Source organism: Elephantulus edwardii, unplaced genomic scaffold (genome assembly GCF_000299155.1).
Source record: "Elephantulus edwardii isolate Elephantulus edwardi_28Jun2011 unplaced genomic scaffold, EleEdw1.0 scaffold00066, whole genome shotgun sequence".
NCBI classification, from domain to species: Eukaryota; Metazoa; Chordata; class Mammalia; order Macroscelidea; family Macroscelididae; genus Elephantulus; species Elephantulus edwardii.
Window position 1 is genome coordinate 14,334,519 of NW_006399816.1, and position 11,974 is coordinate 14,346,492.

Below are 11,974 nucleotides of genomic sequence, written 5' to 3' on the forward strand. Positions count from 1 at the left end.
AAAAGATGTATGAGGATCCATCGGGGAGAGGGTAGGAGCAGAGAGGTGAGGATGGGCAAGAGGAAATCATAGGGTCACACAATTTGGTAGGTGGAGGGAGTTATTATGTGCCATCAAGTCAACTGTGACTCACAGCGATCCTATGTACAACAGCCCTAAAACCTGCTCTATCCTGAGCCAAACTTACATATCCGCCCCCATTACCTCAGTCACTGAGTCAATCCATCTCATCGAGGGTCTTCTTCTCCTGCACTGTCCTTACATACTCCCAAGAATGATCTCTCTTTCTCTCTCCCTCCCTCCTTGCACCATGCCCAAAGTATGTCAGACAGAGCTTCAGAATCCTTGCCTCCAAGGGGCAGGCTAGTTTCACCCTCTCTAGGACGAACCTGTTTGTTCTCCTAGCAGTACATAATATATTCAATACTCTTTTCCGGCACCACAGCTCAAAGACATCAATTCTCTTTCTATCATCCCTAGTTACTGTCCAACTTTCTGATGCATAGCAAGTAACTGCAAAGACCATGGCCTGGATCAGGCACACCTTACATCGTGGATCTTCAGTACTCTGAAGAGGTCCCTGACAGCAGACTTTCCAAATGCAAATTGTTTTTTGATTTCCTGGATGCTGGTACCAAGAGTGTTAATTGTGGAGCCGAGCAAACTAAAGCTGTTAACAACCTCAATCTCTTCGCCATCTATCATGATGCTGCCAATCAGCCCAGTGGTGAGAATCATTGTTTCTTGATGTTAAGCTTCAATCCATATTGAAGGCTGAAGTTCTTGACCTTCTGCAGCAAGTACTTCAAGTTCTCCTCAGTTTCATTAAGCAGGGTTGTGTCATCTGCATAACATAGATTGTTGATGAGTCTTCCTCCAATCCTGATGCCACAGTGCAGCCTCCCAGATGATCTGTTTTACATCTGGATTCAAAAGGTATAGTTAGGACACAGCCCTGGTGTATACCCTTCCCAATTTTAAATGATTCAGTGTTTCCTTGCTCTGTTCTGATGACTGCCTCCTGGTTGAAGTATAGGTTTTGCATAAGCACAATCAAGTGTTCTGGGATTTCCATTCTTCTCCGAGTTTGTTGTGATCTACACAGTTAAACGCCTTTGCATAGTCAATGAATCATAGATAGACATTCCTCTGGTGCTCTCTGTTTTTAGATAAGATCTACCTAATATTTGTTATAATATCCCTAGTGCCATGACCTCTTCTAAACCCAGACCACACATCCAGCGATGTGCTATTCCGTCATTTTTGGATAATTTTCAGCAGAATCTTGCTTGCATGTGGTATTAATAATATTGTTTGTTAATTTCTGCACTTGTTGTGTTGTTTTTATATGCCATACAATAGCTCTGAACCTGCCCTATCCTAGGCCAACCTCACTGTCACTGACCACCTACCCTCATTACTGCAGTCACTGAATCAGTCCATTTCATTGAGGGTCTTCCTCTCCTCCGCTTTCCCTCCACCCTTCCAAGCATGATGTCCCTTTCCAAGAGGGTAAAAAAATCTAAAAGATCTGGAGGGGATCTAGAAAGACATGGTAATGGGGGGCATAGTTCAATGGTAATTAATCTGATAAAACATGATGAATGAAAATGATTGTTTATGAAACACAACATGAATGAAGAATAGTGTGGAACACAATGTAGATGAACTTCGTAAGCAAATGTTGTTGTTTATTGTAGTTGGAACCGACCCATAGTTGACCTTCCCATGGGTTTTGAGAGGTAGTTAGTCACACAGGGGAAATCATTTTCCTGCAGAGCAACTGATGGATTGGAACCACGTGCCTTCACAAATGCAGCACAGCTTCCTGCTACTAGGCTACCAGAGCTCCAATATAAAATAAAATAAAAAAACAAATGATTAAGAGCTAAAGGAAAGTAAATAAAATGTGACCCATGAACTAGAAAAAATTCATCTCAACAATTCAACTCACTGATGTTAAGTCAGAACCAACTTACAGCTGACCCTCCCTAGAGCAGCTTTTCAGAGGCTATAAATGGCCCATCTATCTCCTTCAGAATCAGTGAATTCTAATCACATACTTTTAGGTTCCTTTCAACTCTGTGTCTTCAAATATAGAAATAAAATGATCGAAAATTGAGATGGGGGACCCTTTTAAAAAGGAACAGTGTTCCAGTGACAGATGGGACAAGATCAAGCAGTCTAAAATGCATCTACCAAGGGAACAAAAATAAAGGTCAGTCACTGCTGTCTGGTCAAATCAGCTCATAGCTGACACTCCAGCAAGTTCCCAAAGCTGTAAACTGCCTGGGAGAGGCTGTTCATCTTTCTCCCACAGAGCAGCTGGTGGATTTGAACTGCCAGAGAGGTGTGGTGGCCTTTAGATTAGCAGTGTATTTCCCTAAGGACAAGGATACCCCCTCAAAACAAAAGGGATAGGCAATGTTAGGAAAAGGAATAGCTGTTCAATAGTTTATTTACATATTTAGATTAATCACAAACATTGACCTAAGACATAAAGAATATATTAAATAGTAGTTTAAAAAGTAAAAGTCTTTCATTATACTCATTTCATTCAAGCTCAAATATTAAGCTTTGTCCTGCAGCGTGCTCTACAATAGCTACCTCCCTTGTTAATGACAACCACACTCCACCCACATTTCAGCATGACCCCTCAGAGATCTTGAAAACTGTTCCAAAAGAGAAAAGAACAGAGAACTTGAATATATGAAAGCAATTAATAACTGAAATAAAGATCAATACATTTAAATATATCATAAATATACAATGTAAACAATATAAAAAAACCTGGACAGTACTTTAAAATTCGCTACCAGAATATACTAGAATGATTACAAGAATTAAACATTCAAATAGCTGTTATATAAAATGTCTTTCTTTTATTCAGTAAGCACCTTATTTCTAGATCTTGTACTGATATATTTTGTTGTTGTTGTTGTTGTTAACTGCTATCAAGTCAGAATTAACTCATCACTAGTCCTCCAGCATGTTGTCAGAGGCTGTAAATCACACAGGAGGCGACTGCCCATCTTTCTCCTGTGGAGCTGCTGACAGATTCAAACCACCTGCTTTTAGGTACTCCGTAATGAAGAGAAATTATTTCTTTGTCAGGACCAGGATCTTCCAAATTACTTAGGTTTCCTCTCTTTAACTATCTATCTACCCTACAATAATTAAGGCAATTTATATTTGTGTGCTAGTCTCTACTTTTTAGACATCTTTTACATCAATTTTTTTTAATTCTCATAAAAATAACATGGTGAGAAAATAGGTAAGATTAGCTCCAGCATGTAGTGAAAAAATTTGAAGGTCTGAGAGGTTAAGTGATCTGCTCATCATCACAGTCTTGAAAGCAGTGGAGCTAGAATGAGAATTAATCACAATCCACTTCACTTTCTACATGGCCACAATGCTTCAGGCAACTTGTGAAGGAAAGGAGATACAAATCAAATCATTAAAGTCTCTATAAATGCCAGCTAAATTAATTATGTGGAGGTGAAGGAGGTCAACAAACACTGGTTTCAAGGAGGTACAGATTCAAATTTGTCAACTATCTCTAACCTTTTTATGGCATTTTTTCTTTTTCAAGAAAATGTGTTTAACAGTTGCTGTGGTACTTTATATGATAGAAAGTTCCAAACATGGACAATTAAAACATGAAGTGTGGCAAAGCATATTTTGACTCAGTATGAAAACATAACAGAAAAATAATGGATTAAAACCAAAACCAAAACCCTTGAAGCATCAGAACACAAGGCAGACAAAGGAGACAGTACTATGGTTAACTTCTCCAATAGTTTTCCCTACTTATTCCAAAGAATTGATTGCTGCTCAATGCCCGAAAGAGAATCTGAACTGAGAAAGAATCGTAGCAATGAAATTATGAGAAGTCATTTGCTGAGGCTTCTGGTTAAATCTGTCCTGTTAGGAAGAAGGCAGACTCTTTTTTTCCTTGTAGAACACATGAATGTGTTCCAGCTCCAATGTTCCTGGCAGCCATCCTGTAACTACAAAGAGAATCCTGCCTTGGCACAAAACTAGTATTATGTATAGCAGAGTAGAATAGAAAGATTCAGGATCCTTAGCATCTTCATTAAGCTACTCGATGGCTTTTCCCCAAAAGTTTACCTTTCCTCTCTAAATTTTCAGTTTTATTAATTAATTCAACTTAAGCTGACTGCTGTTGAGTTGGAACTGACTCATAGTTGACCCTGACACTTCACTGGGTTTTCAGTAGGGTAGGAAGGCGATTGCCCACCTTTCTCCTGTTGATAAATTCCCACTACCAAAGAGGCACTTCCTTAGGGTTAGCAACACAAATTCCATAGAGAGAGCTAGTGGCTTAGTGGTAAGAAATTATGCTGCCAATCCAAAGGCATATGGTTCAAATCCACCAACTGTTCTGTGGGACAAAGACGGGCAAGCTCCTCCTGTGATTTACTGCCTCTGAAAATCTGATGAAGGGTCAGCTATGGTTCGGATCCGACGTGATGGTATGTAACAACAGTAACAACAGAGCTCCCTATTTTGCACTAATTAAAAAGTTGATAAATCAAACTGAAGGCACTCTAACTTAACATAGCTGATAGACTATAAAAGGATTATTTTACTATATGAGTTTATTTACAAAATTTTAATACATTGTTTTCCAGAACAGATTCTTCCAATTTCCCTCACCCCCACCCATCAAATTGTACAACCCTATGATTAATCCCCTCTCCCCCTGAACATCGTCATCCCTCTGTGTCCACCCTCCCCTCCCCTTGGACCCTTATATTCATTCTACAATAATGGTTTTACACAGTATTTGAGAAATGCTCAAAATCACTAGCATTAAGAGAGATGCAAATCGAAAAACCACAATGAGGTACCATCTCACTCCAGTAAAAGTGGTAAAGTTTAAAAGGGCAGCAAGTAATAAATGTTGGAGAGGGATGTGGTGAGATAGGAACTCTTATTGGTAACTCTTATTAGGAACATTGTTGGTAGGATTGTAAAATGTGCAACCACCCTGGAAAGCAGTTTGGGCTTCCTCGAAAAGCTGAACATAGAAATTCCATATGGCCCAGATATTCCACTACTTGGAATATACCCTGAGAAAATAAGAACTGAGGTTCAAACAAAGACTTGCACACCAATTTTCATAGCAGTGTTACTCACCATCGCAAGAACATGGAAAAAGCCCATATGTTCAATCACAACAGAATGGATTGAGAAACTATGGTACATTGACACAATGGAATACCATGCAGCACACAAAAGCAATGCTTTTATAAATTATTACCTAACTTGGGAGGGACTGGAGAACATTATGCTGAGTGAACTAACTCAGTCGCACAAGGATTTTTTTTAATGCTATAAACTGTTTTACTAATAGAAGTAATCTAGATGAAGTATTCTACTTGATCGACATTGAACAACAGAAACCTTACAATAATGCTTCATAACTAATTTTTTCCTTCAATTTGGACATTGCTGAAAGACTGTGTGAGAGAGAGAGATCATATGGGAGGGGAGGAATCATTATAGCGGCCACATAATTGAGCAAGTGTTTGAGAAGCTGTAACATAAAATAATCACTATTAATGATGGTTCAGGATCAGGCCCAGGGCAGTCTTGGGATTGACAGTCATTTTAATGAAAACTTTCTGGATGTTGAAATACAGAGAAAGCTTCTTGTTATGTGCCATTGAATTGCCTGTGACTTACAGCAGCCCTGTGTACAATAGCTCTGAACACTGCCCTATTCGGAGCCAGTCTCACTGCCTCTGACACACCCACCCCCATTACTCAAGTTACTATGTCACTCCTTCTCATCTGGGGTCTTCCTCTCCTGTGCTGCCCCTCCACCCTTCCAAGCATGATGTACTTTTCCAGGGATTGGTCTCTCCTGGCCACATGCCCAAGGTATAAGAGAGAGAGAGCTTCATTCCTCCAAAGAGCAGCCTGGTTTTACCCTTGCCTGGCTTCACCCTCTCCAGGACATACCTGTGTGTTTTCTTGGTGGTCTATGGTCTGTTCAATACTCTTCTCCAGCACCAGAGCTCAAAGGCATAGAATCTTCTTCTATCATCTCTGGTCATTGTCCAGCTCTCTGATGCACAAGTAATTGTGAAGACCATAGCTTGAATCAGGCACACCTTAGTCTACAGACTGATATCATTGTTCTTTGGCACTTTTGAGAGGTCCCTGACAGGAGCTTTCCCCAGGGCAATTCATTTTTTTATTTCCTGACTGCTGGTGCCAAAAGTGTTTACTGTGGAGCCAAGCAAGCTGAAATCTCCATGTCTTCTTCATCTACCATGGTGCTGCCAATTGGCCCAGTGGTGAGAATCTTTGTCTTCTTGATGGTGAGCTTCAGGTCCTCCTCAATTTTTGCAAGCAAGGTGTGTCATCTGCATAATGTAGGTTGTTGGTAAGTCCTCCTCCAATCCTGATGCCACATTCCTCCTCATAAAGTCTAGCCTCCCAAATGATCTTTTGTACATATAGAATGAAAAGGTATGGAGACAGGATGCATCCCTGAAATTCTAAATGATTCAAAGAGGGATTCAGTTACAAATACAATAGGGTAACACTGGAATCTCCAAACTGCATCATCATTTTTGCTATTTCTCTAATGCTAGTATTTTCCATGTCTCCATTAACGATGTCCTTTCTATTTGGGATACTTCTCTGCACATTGAAACATGGCTCTCCTGGATCAGTGTTTCCCCTGAAGCATTCTTTCTTAAGTGTTTTCTTTCCCAACGACCCGCATATTGTACTTGAAAGGGAGAGGGTGCTGGTATCCTCCTTCCTCCTCATTTTCTCTTCCAGCCATCTCAGAAAACACTGTATAATTTTGTAATGTCTGAGAATCTCAACACCACACCACAATCATTTCCAAACACTTGCCTATTGGTCCCTTCCTAGCCTCTTCTCTAAAGACTGTGTTCCTGAGTATCCTGGACATTCACTCGTATTGTGTGTTATTACCAACAAACACAACCTCCTAAATATTCCATCTTCAAGCATTAGAGTCTCTGACCATCAGCTCACTTCCTGTAGTATCCCAGCTCCAACAATTCTTCAGCTCAATAGTCTGTTAAGTTCTATCACTTTTTTACATTCTCTCAACTCCCACATTAAGCTCCTACTCATCTAAATTAAAACCATATCTAAATATTTGATCACCCCCCTCTCCCTTGAATACAACTTCAATATGTCTTCATTTTTACTTTGTCAATCTGGTTAAGGTAGATTCCAAGCCAGTTTCTGTTCTGTTCCACATTGGTATTGGCACAGCTGAAAGTGGCTGGGCACAGGCACACATGTGCACGCACACACATCCCTCCACCCCCACAACACCATAATATTTGAAAAATGGTTTCTTCTCTAACCTCATGTCCAGGAATCTCTACTGAACTCTAAATGCTGGCTGGCATGAAGCCTAATTTTCTTGATTCATTCACTCTGCCACTCTTACATGATTATTTTACTCTCTTCTCTCCTCAAACTTTCATCTCCTTTCTTTACCATTCTCATCTGATGACTTTATTTCCAACTGCACTGAGAAAGCAGAGGCAATAAAATAAAGAATGCCTATAAGTTCTCACAACCATATCTACCCAGCCAACTACGTCTCTGTCCACTGTTTCTCATTATTAATGTGAACTATCTCCGCTCTTGGCAAAGTCTAACTTCTCTACCATGCATCAGGTCCTAAAACTCCACTAACCATCACTGCCTCTCAACTTATCCCATGAATATTTTCTCTTTTACCTTTCTGACCTCCTACAAACCTCATCTAAAATCCAGAAAAATAGAAACAATCTCTTCTGGACATTTCCTTCTTGCTATCACCCCTTTTATTTTCCCTCTTCAGCGAAATTCCTCAGAGGATTTGTTCTTTCCCATCTCCAATTTCTCAGTTTGCTTTCCCTTGAATTCATTCCAATAAGTCTTTTCCCCATCAATCTACCAAATTTGCTCTTCTCAGAATCACTAATGATTCCCACATTTCAAACACAATGATCAATTCCAAGTCTGCATTTTATTTGAACTATTAGTACCACATGACAGTGGTTCACCACTCCTTCCTCCCTGAAACATTTTTTTTCACCAGACTTCCAAGAAACACGCACTTCTAGTTGTCTGCTCTTAGGTAGCAAATAAATACCTTCTAAATTTCCTTGACTTCTAAATATTCTATCTATTCAATTTTTAGTCCTTGGGCCTCTTCTTTCAGCACTGTTCTTATTGATATATGTCACTGAGTTGACTATCATGGTGACCCTATGAATAACAGCTGTGAACCCTGCCCTAGTCCAAGCCAACTTTACCATCTCTGATACACCACTGCCACAGTCACTGTGTCAATCCATCTCATCCAGGGTCTTCCCTCTCCTGCACTGACCTGCCACCTTTCCAAATATGATGTCCTTCTCCAAGGACTGGTCCCTCCTGGCAATATGCCCCAAGTATGCAAGAGGGAATTTCAAAATCCTTGCTTCCAAGAAGCAACCTGGTTTCACCCTCTCCACGACAGACTTGTTTGCTCTCTTGGCAGTCCATGGAATGTTCAATACTCCTCTCTAGCACCGTAACTCAAAGGCATCAATTCTTATTCTATCAACCTTAGTCACTGCCCAGCTCTCATATACATAGCAAGCAACTGAGAAGACTGTGGTCTGGATCAGACTGATATCATTCTACATCTTTCTACATAACTCCTTGGTAAATTAAATTGGTCCCGGTTTCTTTAAGTGCTGTTATGTACTGTTGAGTTGGAACTGGCTCATAGCTGAACCTCAAGTGGGTTTTCAGAGGCTGTAAATCACAAGGAAGGAGATTGTAGCATCTATAAATCAATGATTCCCAAATTAAATCTCCAGTTGTTTAGTTAGATGCCTAGTCATATAAGTTTACCTGTCCCTAAACCAAATGCTTTTCTCTTCAAACTTCTTCCTCCCACAATTTTCTCCAACACAGTCAATGTATAATTATCCTTCTATTTGCTAAGGCACAAAACTCTGTGTCATCCTTGGCCTTTCTCTCTTACCCATTTCCTCCCACCTCTCAACAAAAGCCGTTGACTCTACAAAATACCAATTCTTTATTACCTCTACTTCTACCATCACTTGGGTCCAGGACATATCTCTCACCTAGATTATTGAAACAGTCTCCTAAATAGTCTTGCTGCTTCTAGCTTTATCCTCCTACAACCTTCTCAACCTAGCTGAAGGCAGAAACAGGTAGGATAGATAGAAGGACTAATGAAAATGAGAACCACAGGAGAAAAATGGGAGAAGTGTGGGTATTATAATTACTGTTTTAAAACAAAATATATATGAATAGCTGAATGGGAAAAATTTTGCTTTGTAAACTTTCACTCAAAACACAATTTGTTTTAAAAAAGGTAAATCCAGTCATGTGACTATTCTGTCCAAGTCCATCAATATCTCTATCATATATCACTTAAGACTAGAAGTTGGAGTCCTTAAAATTATCTAAAGAAGTAATAACTAGCTGTAGTCATGTTGATTCTGAGTCATGGCAATCAACTGTGTATCAGAGAAGAACTAGGGTTTATGACGACTGGTTTCTTGAGTTTCTTCCAAGGTACCTAGTAGCTGAGATTGCTGTTAACCATTTACAGAACCTGCAGATTTCAAAATGCCCATAAAGACTATGTTTAAGCTAATACTCTCTCCTTCAATTGTCCTTCCGGCTTTATCTTCTTCTGCTCTTCTCTTTACTCCACTTTAATGCTAGCAGATGTCTTTTAATTTTTCGGGCATGTTGATTGAAGGCTCTGGGACTTGGCATTTACTATTCCTTGGGCCCAGAATGTTTTTATTTGTCTGCACAACCCATTCCCTAAATGCCTGAAGGTTGTTATTTAAAGGTCACCTTCTTAATGGGGTTTCCTGGCCATCTTTTCTAAAAGTGCCACTCTTCCTTTATACCTAAATTCCTCTTCATTGATTCCTTTTCTACTTATCATCTAACATAATGTAGGAGTCTCTGTGTGGTACAAATAAAGTGTTGAGCTGGTTCAAGTTCACCCAGCAATGTCTTAAAAGACTGTGTTTCTCTTCTTTAGTGCCAAGCATCTCTCCCTCCAAAGTAAGTTCTATGAGATTTTTATCTGTTGGTGCATTTATGGTGCCTGGCACAGAGCAGCCACACAAAATTATGAGGTGAACAAATGAAATTGTACCCTTCCCTTTAAAGATGATGCTAAATTATTCACAGCATCAAGACGACATGGAAAGGAGCAAAAGGTCAACAACTCTAAAGCAAAGATAAGAAAGCATGGAGATAGACCAATAAGTACCCAATTTAAAGAAATGTGGACACATTGGTAAAAAACCAACTAATGCCACTGAACAATTTGTATATTGGTCTCAGGTGCTGTCAAATTGTCTACAACTCACAGTGACTCCATGAACAATCCTCACCATTTGACTGATAGACAACATCATAGCAGGAGAGGGATTGAAACTGTCATCTACTTCATCTGACTTGGATCTACAATCAATACACCTGGTACCACCAATCAGGCGATCAGGAGATGTATTGCACAGAGAAAGTCTGCAGTCAGGAATTTCTCCAAATTACTGAGGAGCAGTAATATCAGTTTGAGGACAAAGGTGCACCTGATTAAGGCCATCGTCTTTTCAGTCACTTGTTATGCATCTGAGAGCTGGACAATGAATGAAGATGACAGAAGAATAATTTATGCCTTTGAACCATGTTGGAGAAGAGTGCTGAAGATCCCATGGATTGTCAAAAGAACAAACAGAAATGTCTTAGAAAAGGTGCAGCCAGACTGCTTCTTGGAGGCAAAGATGATGAAGCTTTATCTCACATACTTTGGGCATGCTGCCAGGAAATGCTGTTCCTTGGGGAGGTATATAACACACTTAGAAAGGGGGAGGGGCAGCAAAAGGCACAAAAACCCTCAATCAGGTGGGCTGACATGGTGACTGTGGCAACAGGCATTGGCAATGGGCAAGAGCATGTCAGAAACTCTAAGGATGGCACAGGATAATACAGTGTTCAAAGTGATTGTTCATAGGGTTGCTATGAGTTTTATTCAACTTGACAGCACAACAAACAACAGTTAACAAACTTACATAGCTAGTTAGTAGCTGACTAATGAAGAACTGGAACTAAGGCCAAATCTTCCAGTAACTATACAAATGCTCTGTCAATGAAGATTTTCCTGGAGATTTTTCTATTATTCTCCAAGCAATAAATACATTTTACACTCTCTGCATCTGTCAAGATCAGCACTGAGCACACAAGCGTTTATATCTCTCTGTCATCTCCCCTATAAGCTCTTTAAAGCCTGTGTGTCTATCATATGCATTTTAATACCCTTAGCATTTAACACAGTACTTTATTCTCAGTTATGTAAATGCTGTTGTGTCATCAGATTGGAGCTGGCTCATAGCTGACCCTCCAGTGGGCAGAACATTAAAAAAAGATTTGTCAGAATGACTGTATGAGAAATTCAAGGAAGAAAAGGATGAAACTCAAATAGAAACAAGCTCTAGGAAGCAAACTATCCCATTCTGATGATATCACTACTGAATGATATCACTACTGAATCCCAGGAACCAGAAGCAGTGAATGAGTGGTTAAACAGCTCACATTCACAGGCAGGTTATATTCCTCAATTCTACACACAATATGAATTCTAACCGGATCACTAGGCGGGCTTCTGGGGAAACTGACAAACATCATAGTATTATAAAAAAAGACTTGTGCATGCACACCTATGCTTACTTCAGCTTTGTTCACAATAGCAAAGGGCTGGAAACAACTCAAGTGTCCATCAGCAAACAAATGGATAGAGAAGATGTAGTATATTCAATGGAATACTATGTGGCATTGAAAAATAAGAAACTCATGAAATATTATACAAAATGGGTGACCCTGGAGGACATTATGCTGAGTGAAATATCTCAGCCACAAATAC